Source organism: Ranitomeya imitator, chromosome 1 (genome assembly GCF_032444005.1).
Source record: "Ranitomeya imitator isolate aRanImi1 chromosome 1, aRanImi1.pri, whole genome shotgun sequence".
NCBI classification, from domain to species: domain Eukaryota; kingdom Metazoa; phylum Chordata; class Amphibia; order Anura; family Dendrobatidae; genus Ranitomeya; species Ranitomeya imitator.
Genome location: NC_091282.1, coordinates 50,258,548 through 50,273,029, shown reverse-complemented (window position 1 = coordinate 50,273,029; position 14,482 = coordinate 50,258,548). Strand labels below are relative to the sequence as shown.

General features: G+C 46.4%; 1 protein-coding gene across 2 annotated transcripts in view; it reads left to right on the top strand.

Moving 5' to 3' along the window:
* The first annotated feature begins 9,546 nt into the window (after nucleotides 1-9,546).
* The window catches only part of ME2 (malic enzyme 2), a 45,909-nt gene continuing 40,973 nt past the window's right edge, over nucleotides 9,547-14,482 (top strand). The window contains exon 1 of one of the 2 annotated variants that reach the window (XM_069746253.1): nucleotides 9,547-9,703. The gene's annotated coding sequence lies outside the window, so the exon portion shown is untranslated. The remainder of the gene's footprint in view (nucleotides 9,704-14,482) is intronic. The other variant, XM_069746263.1, reaches the window with a different exon arrangement.

Sequence of the window (14,482 nt, the reverse complement as noted above, 5' to 3'; positions counted from 1 at the left end):
GTGAACTTCAATATGACGCTCCTTCCCTTCGGAGTTTTGCACTGGGCCTCACAAGGAGTATGAACAGAACAGATTTCTTGGATGTTATCATTTCCAAGGATTCTGTGGGTATGGTACAGACAGATATTTTCAGGAAAACAACTGCCACCAATACACTCCTTCATGCTTCCTCGGGCCACCCATCCCATATGATCAGGACGATTATTATTGGACAATTCTTGAGGTTACGTCGTATATGCTCCACTGTCTGAGACAGATTTTGAAAAGAGCGCCTCGGAATTAAGGGAGCGATTTTTGTCACGTGGATATAGTGGTAGGGCAATAAAAAGAACAAACCACAGGGCAAAATACACGTCTCGCCATGATCTCCTGTATGGGGTTAAACCTGATTCGAGGCATCAGATTCATTACATCGTTTACCTCACGATCCAGCAGAGTGAGATCTGCATTGGATAAAGCATGGCCTATTCTCATGGTAGACCCTATAATTAGTACATTTCTCCCGGACAAACCGTCCAAAAACCTGAGAGATTATTTTACACTAAGTCATTACATCGGGTCACGTCCTGTTATGAAAGGCAATTCAGAATCACAATGGACATGGAGGTCAGAGCACATACAGTGAACTGACAATAACCCAAAATAATAGAACGAGCTCTGAGACGTGGGAACTCTGCAGACCGCAATCCCTAAGCCTATCAAACCACACTAAAGGTAGCCGTGGAGCGCTCCTGACCAGAACCTTGGCGCCTCGTCACAGCCTGAGAAACTAGCTAATCCTGAAGATAGAAAAATAAGCCTACCTTGCCTCAGAGAAATTCCCCAAAGGAAAAGGCAGCCCCCCACATATAATGACTGTGAGTAAGATGAAAACACAAACATAGAGATGAAACAGATTTAGCAAAGTGAGGCCCGACTAGCTGAACAGAACGAGGATAGGGAAGATAACTTTGCGGTCAGCACAAAAACCTATAAAAAAAAACACGCAGAGGGGACAAAAAGACCCTCCGCACCGACTAACGGTACGGAGGTGGTCCCTCTGCGTCTCAGAGCTTCCAGCAGGCGAGAAAAACCAATAAAGCAAGCTGGACAGAAAAATAGCAACAAAATAACATAAGCAAAACTTAGCTTTGCAGAGCAGCAGGCCACAGGAATGATCCAGGGAAAAAACAAGTCCCACACTGAAACATTGACAGGAAGCATAGATCAAAGCATCAGGTGGAGTTAAGTAGAGAAGAAACTAACGAGCTCACCAGATCACCTGAGGGAGGAAACTCAGAAGCTGCAGTACCACTTTCCTCCACAAACAGAAGATCCCAGAGAGAATCAGCCGAAGTACCACTTGTGACCACAGGAGTGAACTCTGCCACAGAATTCACAACAGTACCCCCCCCTTGAGGAGGGGTCACCGAACCCTCACCAGAGCCCCCAGGCCGACCAGGATGAGCCACATGAAAGGCACGAACAAGATCGGGAGCATGGACATCAGAGGCAAAAACCCAGGAATTATCCTCCTAAGCATAACCCTTCCATTTAACCAGATACTGGAGTTTCCGTCTTGAAACACGAGAATCCAAAATCTTCTCCACAATATACTCCAATTCCCCCTCCACCAAAACCGGGGCAGGAGGCTCAACAGATGGAACCATAGGTGCCACGTATCTCCGCAACAATGACCTATGGAATACGTTATGTATGGAAAAAGAATCTGGAAGGGTCAGACGAAAAGACACAGGATTAAGAACCTCAGAAATCCTATACGGACCAATAAAACGAGGTTTAAACTTAGGAGAGGAAACCTTCATAGGAATATGACGAGAAGATAACCAAACCAGATCCCCAACACGAAGTCGGGGACCCACACGGCGTCTGCGATTAGCGAAAAGTTGAGCCTTCTCCTGGGACAAGGTCAAATTGTCCACTACCTGAGTCCAAATCTGCTGCAACCTGTCCACCACAGTATCCACACCAGGACAGTCCGAAGACTCAACCTGTCCAGAAGAGAAACGAGGATGGAACCCAGAATTGCAGAAAAACGGTGAAACCAAGGTAGCCGAACTGGCCCGATTATTAAGGGCGAACTCAGCCAAAGGCAAAAAGGACACCCAGCCATCCTGATCAGCAGAAACAAAGCACCTCAGATATGTTTCCAAGGTCTGATTGGTTCGCTCGGTCTGGCCATTAGTCTGAGGATGGAAAGCCGAGGAAAAAGACAAGTCAATGCCCATCCTACCACAAAAGGCTCGCCAAAACCTCGAAACAAACTGGGAACCTCTGTCAGAAACAATATTCTCTGGAATGCCATGCAAACGAACCACATGCTGGAAGAACAAAGGCACCAAATCAGAGGAGGAAGGCAATTTAGACAAGGGTACCAGATGGACCATCTTAGAAAAGCGATCACAGACCACCCAAATGACTGACATCTTTTGAGAAACGGGAAGGTCAGAAATAAAATCCATAGAGATATGTGTCCAAGGCCTCTTCGGGACCGGCAAGGGCAAAAGCAACCCACTGGCACGAGAACAGCAGGGCTTAGCCCGAGCACAAATCCCACAGGACTGCACAAAAGCACGCACATCCCGCGAAAGAGAGGGCCACCAAAAGGATCTAGCCACTAACTCTCTGGTACCAAAGATTCCAGGATGACCAGCCAACACCGAACAATGAAGTTCAGAGATAACTCTATTCGTCCACCTATCAGGGACAAACAGTTTCTCCGCTGGGCAACGATCAGGTTTATTAGCCTGAAATTTTTGCAGCACCCGCCGCAAATCAGGGGAGATGGCAGACACAATTACTCCTTCCTTGAGGATACCCGCCGGCTCAGATAAACCCGGAGAGTCGGGTACAAAACTCCTAGACAGAGCATCCGCCTTCACATTTTTAGAGCCCGGAAGGTACGAAATCACAAAGTCAAAACGGGCAAAAAGCAACGACCAACGAGCTTGTCTAGGATTCAAGCGCTTGGCAGACTCGAGATAAGTCAAGTTCTTATGATCAGTCAATACCACCACGCGATGCTTAGCTCCTTCAAGCCAATGACGCCACTCCTCGAATGCCCACTTCATGGCCAGCAACTCTCGGTTGCCCACATCATAATTACGCTCAGCAGGCGAAAACTTCCTGGAAAAGAAAACGCATGGTTTCATCACTGAGCAACCAGAACCTCTCTGCGACAAAACAGCCCCTGCTCCAATCTCAGAAGCATCAACCTCGACCTGGAACGGAAGAGAAACATCTGGTTGACACAACACAGGGGCAGAAGAAAAACGACGCTTCAACTCTTGAAAAGCTTCCACAGCAGCAGAAGACCAATTGACCACATCAGCACCCTTCTTGGTCAAATCGGTCAATGGTTTAGCAATACTAGAAAAATTGCAGATGAAGCGACGATAAAAATTAGCAAAGCCCAGGAACTTTTGCAGACTTTTCAGAGATGTCGGCTGAGTCCAATCATGGATGGCTTGGACCTTAACAGGATCCATCTCGATAGTAGAAGGGGAAAAGATGAACCCCAAAAATGAAACCTTCTGCACACCAAAGAGACACTTTGATCCCTTCACAAACAAGGAATTAGCACGCAGGACCTGAAAAACCGTTCTGACCTGCTTCACATGAGACTCCCAATCATCCGAGAAGATCAAAATGTCATCCAAGTACACAATCAGGAATTTATCCAGGTACTCTCGGAAGATGTCATGCATAAAGGACTGAAACACTGATGGAGCATTGGCAAGTCCGAACGGCATCACGAGATACTCAAAATGACCCTCGGGCGTATTAAATGCAGTTTTCCATTCATCACCTTGCTTAATTCGCACCAGATTATACGCACCACGAAGATCTATCTTTGTGAACCAACTAGCCCCCTTAATCCGAGCAAACAAATCAGATAACAACGGCAAGGGATACTGAAATTTAACCGTGATCTTATTTAGAAGGCGGTAATCTATACAAGGTCTCAGCGAACCATCCTTCTTGGCTACAAAAAAGAACCCTGCTCCCAGTGGTGATGACGATGGGCGAATATGTCCCTTCTCCAGGGATTCCTTCACATAACTGCGCATAGCGGCGTGTTCGGGCACGGATAAATTAAATAATCGACCTTTAGGGAATTTACTGCCAGGAATCAAATTGATAGCACAATCACAATCCCTATGCGGAGGTAGGGTATCGGACTTGGGCTCATCAAATACATCCCGGTAATCAGACAAGAACTCTGGGACCTCAGAAAGGGTGGATGACGAAATTGACAGAAATGGAACATCACCATGTACCCCCTGACAAGCCCAGCTGGACACCGACATGGATTTCCAATCTAATACTGGATTATGGGCTTGTAGCCATGGCAACCCCAACACGACCACATCATGCAGATTATGCAACACCAGAAAGCAAATAACCTCCTGATGTGCAGGAGCCATGCACATGGTCAGCTGGGTCCAGTATTGAGGCTTATTCTTGGCCAAAGGCGTAGCATCAATTCCTCTCAATGGAATAGGATACTGCAAGGGCTCCAAGAAAAACCCACAACGCTTAGCATACTCCAAGTCCATCAAATTCAGGGCAGCGCCTGAATCCACAAATGCCATGACAGAATATGATGACAAAGAGCAGATCAAGGTAACGGACAAAAGAAATTTTGACTGTACAGTACCAATGGTGGCAGACCTAGCGAACCGCTTAGTGCGCTTAGGACAATCAGAGATAGCATGAGTGGAATCACCACAGTAGAAACACAGACCATTCAGACGTCTATGTTCTTGCCGTTCAACTCTGGTCAAGGTCCTATCACACTGCATAGGCTCAGGTTTAAGCTCAGGTAATACCGCCAAATGGTGCACAGGTTTACGCTCCCGCAAGCGTCGACCGATCTGAATGGCCAAAGACATAGACTCATTCAAACCAGCAGGCATAGGAAATCCCACCATGACATCCTTAATGGCTTCAGAGAGACCCTTTCTGAATATTGCTGCCAGCGCAGATTCATTCCATTGAGTGAGCACTGACCACTTTCTAAATTTCTGACAATATACCTCTATCTCATCCTGAGCCTGACAAAGAGCCAGCAAATTTTTTTCTGCCTGATCCACTGAATTAGGCTCATCGTACAGCAACCCAAGCGCCAGGAAAAACGCATCGATATTACTCAATGCAGGATCTCCTGACGCAAGAGAAAACGCCCAGTCCTGAGGGTCGCCACGCAAAAAAGAAATGACGATCCTAACCTGTTGAATTGGGTCACCAGAAGAGCGAGGTTTCAAAGCCAGAAATAGTTTACAATTATTTTTGAAACTCAGAAATTTAGTTCTATCTCCAAAAAACAAATCTGGAATAGGAATTCTCGGTTCAAGCAAAGAATTCTGGACCACAAAATCTTGAATATTTTGAACTCTTGCCGTGAGCTGATCCACACATGAAGACAGACCTTTAATGTCCATTGCTACACCTGTGTCCTGAACCACCCAAATGTCTAGGGGAAAAAAAAGACAAAACACAGTGCAAAGAAAAAAAAAATGGTCTCAGAACTTCTTTTTTCCCTCTATTGAGAATCATTAGCACTTTTGGCTTCCTGTACTGTTATGATAAGGTAATTCAGTACCACAATGGACATAGAAGTCAGAGCACATACAGTGACCTGACAATAACCCAAAATAATAGAACGAGCTCTGAGACGTGGGAACTCTGCAGACCGCAATCACTAAGCCTATCAAACCACACTAAAGGTAGCCGTGGAGCGCTCCTGACCAGAACCTAGGCGCCTCGTCACAGCCTGAGAAACTAGCTAATCCTGAAGATAGAAAAATAAGCCTACCTTGCCTCAGAGAAATTCCCCAAAGGAAAAGGCAGCCCCCCACATATAATGACTGTGAGTAAGATGAAATCACAAACATAGAGATGAAACAGATTTAGCAAAGTGAGGCCCGACTAGCTGAACAGAACGAGGATAGGGAAGATAACTTTGCGGTCAGCACAAAAACCTATAAAAAAACCACGCAGAGGGGACAAAAAGACCCTCCGCACCGACTAACGGTACGGAGATGGTCCCTCTGCGTCTCAGAGCTTCCAGCAGGTGAGAAAAACCAATAAAGCAAGCTGGACAGAAAAATAGCAACAAAATAACATAAGCAAAACTTAGCTTTGCAGAGCAGCAGGCCACAGGAATGATCCAGGGAAAAAACACCAGATCACCTGAGGGAGGAAACTCAGAAGCTGCAGTACCACTTTCCTCCACAAACGGAAGATCCCAGAGAGAATCAGCCGAAGTACCACTTGTGACCACAGGAGTGAACTCTGCCACAGAATTCACAACAACATCCGCCCACGTTTCTGGATAGTCTTCCTATTAGGGGAGGTTGTGTTCCCTGAGGTAGATGCATTGCCTGTCCTAATACAGATCGATGTGCTTCCTTCACGGACTCCAGCCGCCAGAAAACCTTTGAGATCAGACAACGTATCACATGTACCACAAGATATGCCATATATCATGCCTCGTGCCCATGTGGCCTAATATATGTTGGTCTGACAACACGCCGGTTGAAGGTCCACGTTAGGGAGCACATCCCAGGCATTCAGTCAGCCTCTACATACACGGATACTTCCACCCTTAAGATGCCACCACGCCATTTTAAGACTTTTCATGCCTGTGATAGCTCGCTGTTAAGGGTGCGTGGCATTGATGCCCTCCACATTAACATCCGGGGGGGGGGGCAATTATCTAAACGTCTCGGTATGATGGAAGCACGTTGGATCTGGAACTTACAGGTTTAAATGAGAATCTCTCTTTTGCTCCATTCTTGTGATCGCCCCGTCGCGGTGTCACTTGCTGTGCTGCAGTTGCCGCATAGATTGTTCTTAAATTTGGTTTTAATTCTGTGTCTGTCTTTCATTTAGTATTACCTACTGTGGCTGCTGGACTGTTTTCGCTATACGATCAACCATGAGGACACTACTTCCTGATATCTACAATATTTGATGGGACCTCAATCTGTTTTGATTACTTCCGTATATATATTATTGCCATTTATATATATTTTTCACAGTTATTATATTTGTATAATTACTGGCAGTGTTAGTATTCTGTATATGCTATGGGTCTTGTATTCTTATTATTTGGATATTTTGGTATTATGATCTTTTACTACCTATTTTATATATGATCCAGAAATAATTTTGCACATTGTAGTCTTACTATTTATAATATATGGGGGTGCCTCCTTGGGGTATTTATACAATATTTCATCATGTTATACTGCATTTTGTCTGTTTTTTGTTCAATTCATTATTTAGGGTGGCATTACTATTGTCCTTAACTTACATTGTGTGTTTTTGTTATGTTTTTTTTTCATACTGCATATTGCGGCCTTTCATGTATACTGTATATCCGCCTCTAGGTTATCTAATTGGTGCTCTATTTATAATAGGTAACGTTTGTTTCTACTTTGCCCACACTAAATATGTCCCATATTGTCCCTGGTCTGCTCTGCGCAAGCGCCGCTTTTACTTTACGGCTTCGGCTCCCGCAGTTCATCTGATGTCCGGTCACGTGGGGCCCCACGTGTTCCAACATCAGCTGATCGTGCGGTGATGCACCCAGCCGGCATAGTCATCACCGCGGCCACACTATATATTCCTGCGCACATGGGACTAAGACACGCCCCCTGAGGAAGGTTTCATTCCGAAACGCGCGTCGGGGTGGGCTGTGGATGTTTTATTCTTTTCTATTGTTGAGGTGCTATTTAGTCCTGGATGTTAGCCCATTGCTGGCTGTGATATATATCAGCTTCATTATGTTTCTGCTTGGTGGAATTGCCCTTTTACACCTATGATTAACCCCTTGCGCTGTTCTCCGCCCTTATGTGCACATTCATGTGCCGCATTGCTGCATGTCTCTCTCCTGTTGTACCTTGTACCTGTTTGTTATTTAATTAGAATAAATTATATTCACTATTTTGGACTATAAACTGTTGTTGGTGCTTTGTTTCTTCTTATTGAATTTTGCAGGTGGTCCGGCATTTGTCCATAGATGCATTGGGGTGACTATTTGGCTATAACATCTTTGGGCCTTTTTTCAACTATTCATCTCCCATATTGCACATGATGTTATTACTCTTCATTCGACTGTGCCTCAAAAGTAGTTTTGGACCACTTATGGGGTATCAGTGTACTCAGGAGAAATTGCACAACACAATTTTGGAGTCCATTTTCTACTGTTCCCATTGTGAAAATAAAAAAATTGGGGATAAAAGAACATTTTATCTTCACAGCTCTACGTTATAATAGAAGTGCACAGCGGTCCTGACAGCAGGTGCACAAGTAGGTGCCCAATCCGTAGTATAACCTCTACGAACTTGGCACTCAATTAATGTGGCAAAAAGGTGATTTATTTGCAATCGACAGTGAACATATATGACGCTTCGGACCCTCGTGAAAATAAAAAATTTGGGGCTAAAAACATTGTTGTGGGAAAAATTTGATTGTTCATTTTCACAGCTCTATGCTATAAACTTCTGTGAAGCACCTGGTAGGTCAAGGTGCTCACCACACATCTAGATCAATTCCTTGAGGGGTCTAGTTTCCAAAATGGCTTCACTTGTGGAGGATGGGGGGGGGGGGGGTTCTACTGTTTAGGCACATCAAGGGCTCTCCAAATGTGACTTGGACTTGGACTTGATTTCTGCCATTTTAATATTCAAAAACTTAAATGGCGCTCGTTCCCTTCCGAGCTCTGCCGTGCGCCCAAACGGTAGTTTCCCCCCACATAGGAGGTATCGGCATACTGAGGAGAAATTGCAGAAGAAATTTTGGATTCCATTTTTTACTGTAACCCTTGTGAAAATAAAAAAAACGGGGCTATTTTTAAAAAAAAAAACGTTAAATGTTTATTTTTTTCCTTCCACATTCCGTTCATTCCTGTGAAGCACCTGAAGGGTTAATAAACTTCTTGAATGTGGTTTTGAGCACTTTGAGGGGGTGTAGTTTTTAGGATGGTGTCACTTTGGGATATTTTCTATCATATAGAACCTCAAAGTCACTTCAAATATAATGCGGTCCCTAAAAAAATGGTTTTGTAAATTTTGTTAGAAAAAAGAGAAATCGCTGGTCAACTTTTAACTCTTATAACTTCTTAACAAAAAAATTGAATCACCGGGATCTGGGGAAGCGTTCCAGAGTTATAACCACTTAAAGGGACAGTGGTCAGAATTCAAAAATTTGGCCTGGTTAGGTAGATGAAAACAGGCTCGGGGTTGAAGGGGTTACACCAGATATGAACAAGCCCCGGGGGCCATATTTGACCATTATATCTAGGCTGAAGAACCACATTACTCCTATCACCCCCTCAATAAGCGCTGGCTCGGGCTCAGTAATGGCGGCTCCGGTGTAAGCACCGCTCCGGTGTAATCACCGCTACAGCCGCCAGTGAGAGACACACTGTATCGGCGGTGTCACGTGATACTATGTATCAGTGTTGCTCTACAGCGCCAGGCTCACAGCGGCGGCCCGTGGAACTGCAGCCTGCCCACCTCTAACGGGGTTTCTCTTGGTCCCAATCAGGAGCGCGCTCTGCGCCCCGCCCCCTTCCTCCTTCCCGGTCCCCGTGCTGCTCGCTCCGGTGCCGGTGGTGGAGCCGCCCCGTCCTCACCCTGGAGACAGTCCTTACCCCCCTGTACTCGGACCCAGTGACAGCCCGGAGCTGCAGGTAAGATGGTGCCCTGCCTGCAGGGAGTGACCCCACCTCAGCCCGGCTCTGATGGCGGCTGCAGAGATGTAGTGTGGGTATTATCAATATACCAGTGCCAAGCTAGATCCTACAGGTGCTGGGGGACTACAAGTCCCAGGAGATGTGCCGTCTGGTACTATCCAGTAAACCTGTGCTAGGCTAAGTCCATCATGTGAAGATGGGGAACTACAAGTCCCAGCATAACCCAGAGGAGGCCAGGGACATTCAGAAAGTAGTCACAGTGTGATGTGTAAATGTGATAGTCTGCTGAGCTGTGTATCTGAGCTTATAACGTGGGATACGGTCTGCTGAGCTGTGTATCTGAGCTTATAACGTGGGATACGGTCTGCTGAGCTGTGTATCTAAGCCTATAAGGTGGGATACGGTCTGCAGAGCGGTGTATCTAAGCCTATAAGGTGGGATACGGTCTGCTGAGCTGTGTATCTAAGCTTATAACGTGGGATACGGTCTGCTGAGCTGTGTATCTGAGCTTATAACGTGGGATACGGTCTGCTGAGCGGTGTATCTGAGCTTATAACGTGGGATACGGTCTGCTGAGCTGTGTATCTAAGCCTATAAGGTGGGATACGGTCTGCAGAGCGGTGTATCTAAGCCTATAAGGTGGGATACGGTCTGCTGAGCTGTGTATCTAAGCTTATAACGTGGGATACGGTCTGCTGAGCTGTGTATCTGAGCTTATAACGTGGGATACGGTCTGCTGAGCGGTGTATCTGAGCTTATAACGTGGGATACGGTCTGCTGAGCTGTGTATCTAAGCCTATAAGGTGGGATACGGTCTGCAGAGCGGTGTATCTAAGCCTATAAGGTGGGATACGGTCTGCTGAGCTGTGTATCTAAGCTTATAACGTGGGATACGGTCTGCTGAGCTGTGTATCTGAGCTTATAACGTGGGATACGGTCTGCTGAGCTGTGTATCTAAGCCTATAAGGTGGGATACGGTCTGCAGAGCGGTGTATCTAAGCCTATAAGGTGGGATACGGTCTGCTGAGCTGTGTATCTAAGCTTATAACGTGGGATACGGTCTGCTGAGCTGTGTATCTGAGCTTATAACGTGGGATACGGTCTGCTGAGCGGTGTATCTGAGCTTATAACGTGGGATACGGTCTGCTGAGCTGTGTATCTAAGCCTATAAGGTGGGATACGGTCTGCTGAGCGGTGTATCTGAGCTTATAAGGTGGGATACGGTCTGCAGAGCGGTGTATCTAAGCCTATAAGGTGGGATACGGTCTGCTGAGCTGTGTATCTGAGCCTATAAGGTGGGATACGGTCTGCTGAGCTGTGTATCTGAGCTTATAAGGTGGGATACGGTCTGCTGAGCTGTGTATCTGAGCTTATAAGGTGGGATACGGTCTGCTGAGCTGTGTATCTGAGCTTATAAGGTGGGATACGGTCTGCTGAGCTGTGTATCTGAGCCTATAAGGTGGGATACGGTCTGCTGAGCGGTGTATCTGAGCTTATAAGGTGGGATACGGTCTGCTGAGCTGTGTATCTGAGCTTATAAGGTGGGATACGGTCTGCTGAGCTGTGTATCTGAGCCTATAAGGTGGGATACGGTCTGCTGAGCTGTGTATCTGAGCTTATAACGTGGGATACGGTCTGCTGAGCTGTGTATCTAAGCCTATAAGGTGGGATACGGTCTGCTGAGCTGTGTATCTAAGCCTATAAGGTGGCATACTGTCTGCTGAGCTGTGTATCTGAGCTTATAACGTGGGATACGGTCTGCTGAGCTGTGTATCTGAGCTTATAACGTGGGATACGGTCTGCTGAGCTGTGTATCTAAGCCTATAAGGTGGGATACGGTCTGCTGAGCTGTGTATCTAAGCCTATAAGGTGGGATACGGTCTGCTGAGCTGTGTATCTGAGCTTATAACGTGGGATACGGTCTGCTGAGCTGTGTATCTGAGCTTATAACGTGGGATACGGTCTGCTGAGCTGTGTATCTAAGCCTATAAGGTGGGATACGGTCTGCTGAGCTGTGTATCTAAGCCTATAAGGTGGGATACGGTCTGCTGAGCTGTGTATCTGAGCTTATAACGTGGGATACGGTCTGCTGAGCTGTGTATCTGAGCTTATAATGTGGGATACGGTCTGCTGAGCTGTGTATCTAAGCCTATAAGGTGGCATACTATCTGCTGAGCTGTGTATCTGAGCTTATAACGTGGGATACGGTCTGCTTAGCTGTGTATCTAAGCCTATAAGGTGGGATACGGTCTGCTGAGCTGTGTATCTGAGCTTATAACGTGGGATACGGTCTGCTGAGCTGTGTATCTGAGCTTATAATGTGGGATACGGACTGCTGAGCTGTGTATCTGAGCCTATAAGGTGGGATATGGTCTGCTGAGCTGTGTATCTGAGCCTATAAGGTGGGATATGGTCTGCTGAGCTGTGTATCTAAGCCTATAAGGTGGGATATGGTCTGCTGAGCGGTGTATCTGAGCTTATAACGTGGGATACGGTCTGCTGAGCTGTGTATCTGAGCTTATAAGGTGGGATACGGTCTGCTGAGCTGTGTATCTGAGCTTATAAGGTGGGATACGGTCTGCTGAGCTGTGTATCTAAGCTTATAACGTGGGATACGGTCTGCTGAGCTGTGTATCTAAGCTTATAACGTGGGATACGGTCTGCTGAGCTGTGTATCTGAGCTTATAACGTGGGATACGGTCTGCTGAGCTGTGTATCTGAGCTTATAAGGTGGGATACGGTCTGCTGAGCTGTGTATCTAAGCTTATAAGGTGGGATACGGTCTGCTGAGCTGTGTATCTAAGCTTATAACGTGGGATACGGTCTGCTGAGCTGTGTATCTGAGCTTATAACGTGGGATACGGTCTGCTGAGCTGTGTATCTGAGCTTATAAGGTGGGATACGGTCTGCTGAGCTGTGTATCTAAGCTTATAACGTGGGATACGGTCTGCTGAGCTGTGTATCTAAGCTTATAACGTGGGATACGGTCTGCTGAGCTGTGTATCTGAGCTTATAACGTGGGATACGGTCTGCTGAGCTGTGTATCTGAGCTTATAAGGTGGGATACGGTCTGCTGAGCTGTGTATCTAAGCTTATAAGGTGGGATACGGTCTGCTGAGCTGTGTATCTAAGCTTATAAGGTGGGATACGGTCTGCTGAGCTGTGTATCTGAGCCTATAAGGTGGGATACGGTCTGCTGAGCTGTGTATCTGAGCTTATAAGGTGGGATACGGTCTGCTGACCTGTGTATCTAAGCTTATTACGTAGAATATTCTGGTGAGTTTCTGAGGTGTGATACGGTGTATCTAAGCTTATCGCATGGGATACAGGCACTATCTGCCCAGCTCACATATCATGTATCTAATGTCTGGTACTGTCTTCATATCTCCAGCTTGGATGCACGAGCTTGGCAGATGGTATCTCACAGTAGGCTTAGATACTTTAGCTTGGCAGGTGGTATCACATGAATGTCCTGTATAGATCAGCCCTGCAGATGGGGTCACATGACCGGTTTAGATACACGAGGCCACAGATGTCATTGGATGTTAGGCTTGGATACATAGTTTTGCACAATATGTGCCATACTGATGTATCTCAGCCCAGCACGTGTGATACCCTCTTTCTGTATCCTAAGTCTCAGTAACCATAAATCAGTACACCCCCATCATGTGGTGTTTCTGGTTGGGGGGTGCAGTGATACAGAATATGGCCTCTATAGTAGCGCCATCATCCGACCCCGGCCTGTACGTAGCTCATCTCTTACTGCATCCGCTCACGCATTGACATGCTGGGACTTGTAGTGCCCCATCATGCAGCCGGTAGGCTTTCGATCACTGCACAGTTGGACCCGTTGAGTCCTGTCTGTGCCGCCATCTGTTAGTGTTTATCCCGGGCACATCTGCCTTTTATTGTGCAACCCGAGGACGGTAAGAATAAAGCCGCCCCATAGTCACAAGGTAAGTGCCGCTACCACTGCACTCCTGCCCCCCTTTATTTTTAATATTCGAGCTGTTGCAGTACTACAACTCCCAGCATTGATACCAGACTGATTTTCCTAGTCCATAGATTGTGGCAACCGGGGGCCACAGGATATAAGAAGTGTCAGCGTTCTGCTGTTTTGCAAGGAGTCGCATGCACCAGGAGGTGAAGGATGAGCAGAGTTGTAGTAGCTGCACGCGAGATGCTGAGCTTTGTGGTAAAGATCATTTCCTCCAGAATTCAGAAACAAATACGATTTTATTTTTAAACGCGGCTTTTTCCTTCCAGAATCCGCACTTCTCTTGTCCCTGGGATAGAAATGACCTGAATGAAGCCAAGTTGCAATACCAGATCTGGCCTTTGTACAAGGGTGGCGCTGTTTCTGTTTTTCTTTTAATATCTTCTATAGCTTATGTTTTGTCACCCAGCTTTCCTCCTGAATGGCAAGCCGGCATTCTTATATTTGGTGATGATCTTATCATGCATCAGTGCTGACATCACCGGGTCACATGACTGCGATGAGTGCCAGACGTTATCAGATAACCCAGATTTAATAAGTAGCTTGTTCATGGACTAGGAGACCAAAGCAAATAAATAGGAGCGGAGCCGCCCTGAGCAGCCAATCAGATTGCAGCTTTCATGGATTGTCTCCAAATATCACTTTCCGAATGCACCAAATTGGTCACCGACAGAGAAAGGATGTGGAGGGAATGGAAGCGGGGAGCGTGTAAGATAATCAGAAAATCCCAAACAGCCGGGCTCGGGTCCCGGATCCTTGCGCACACGTAACAGATCCCT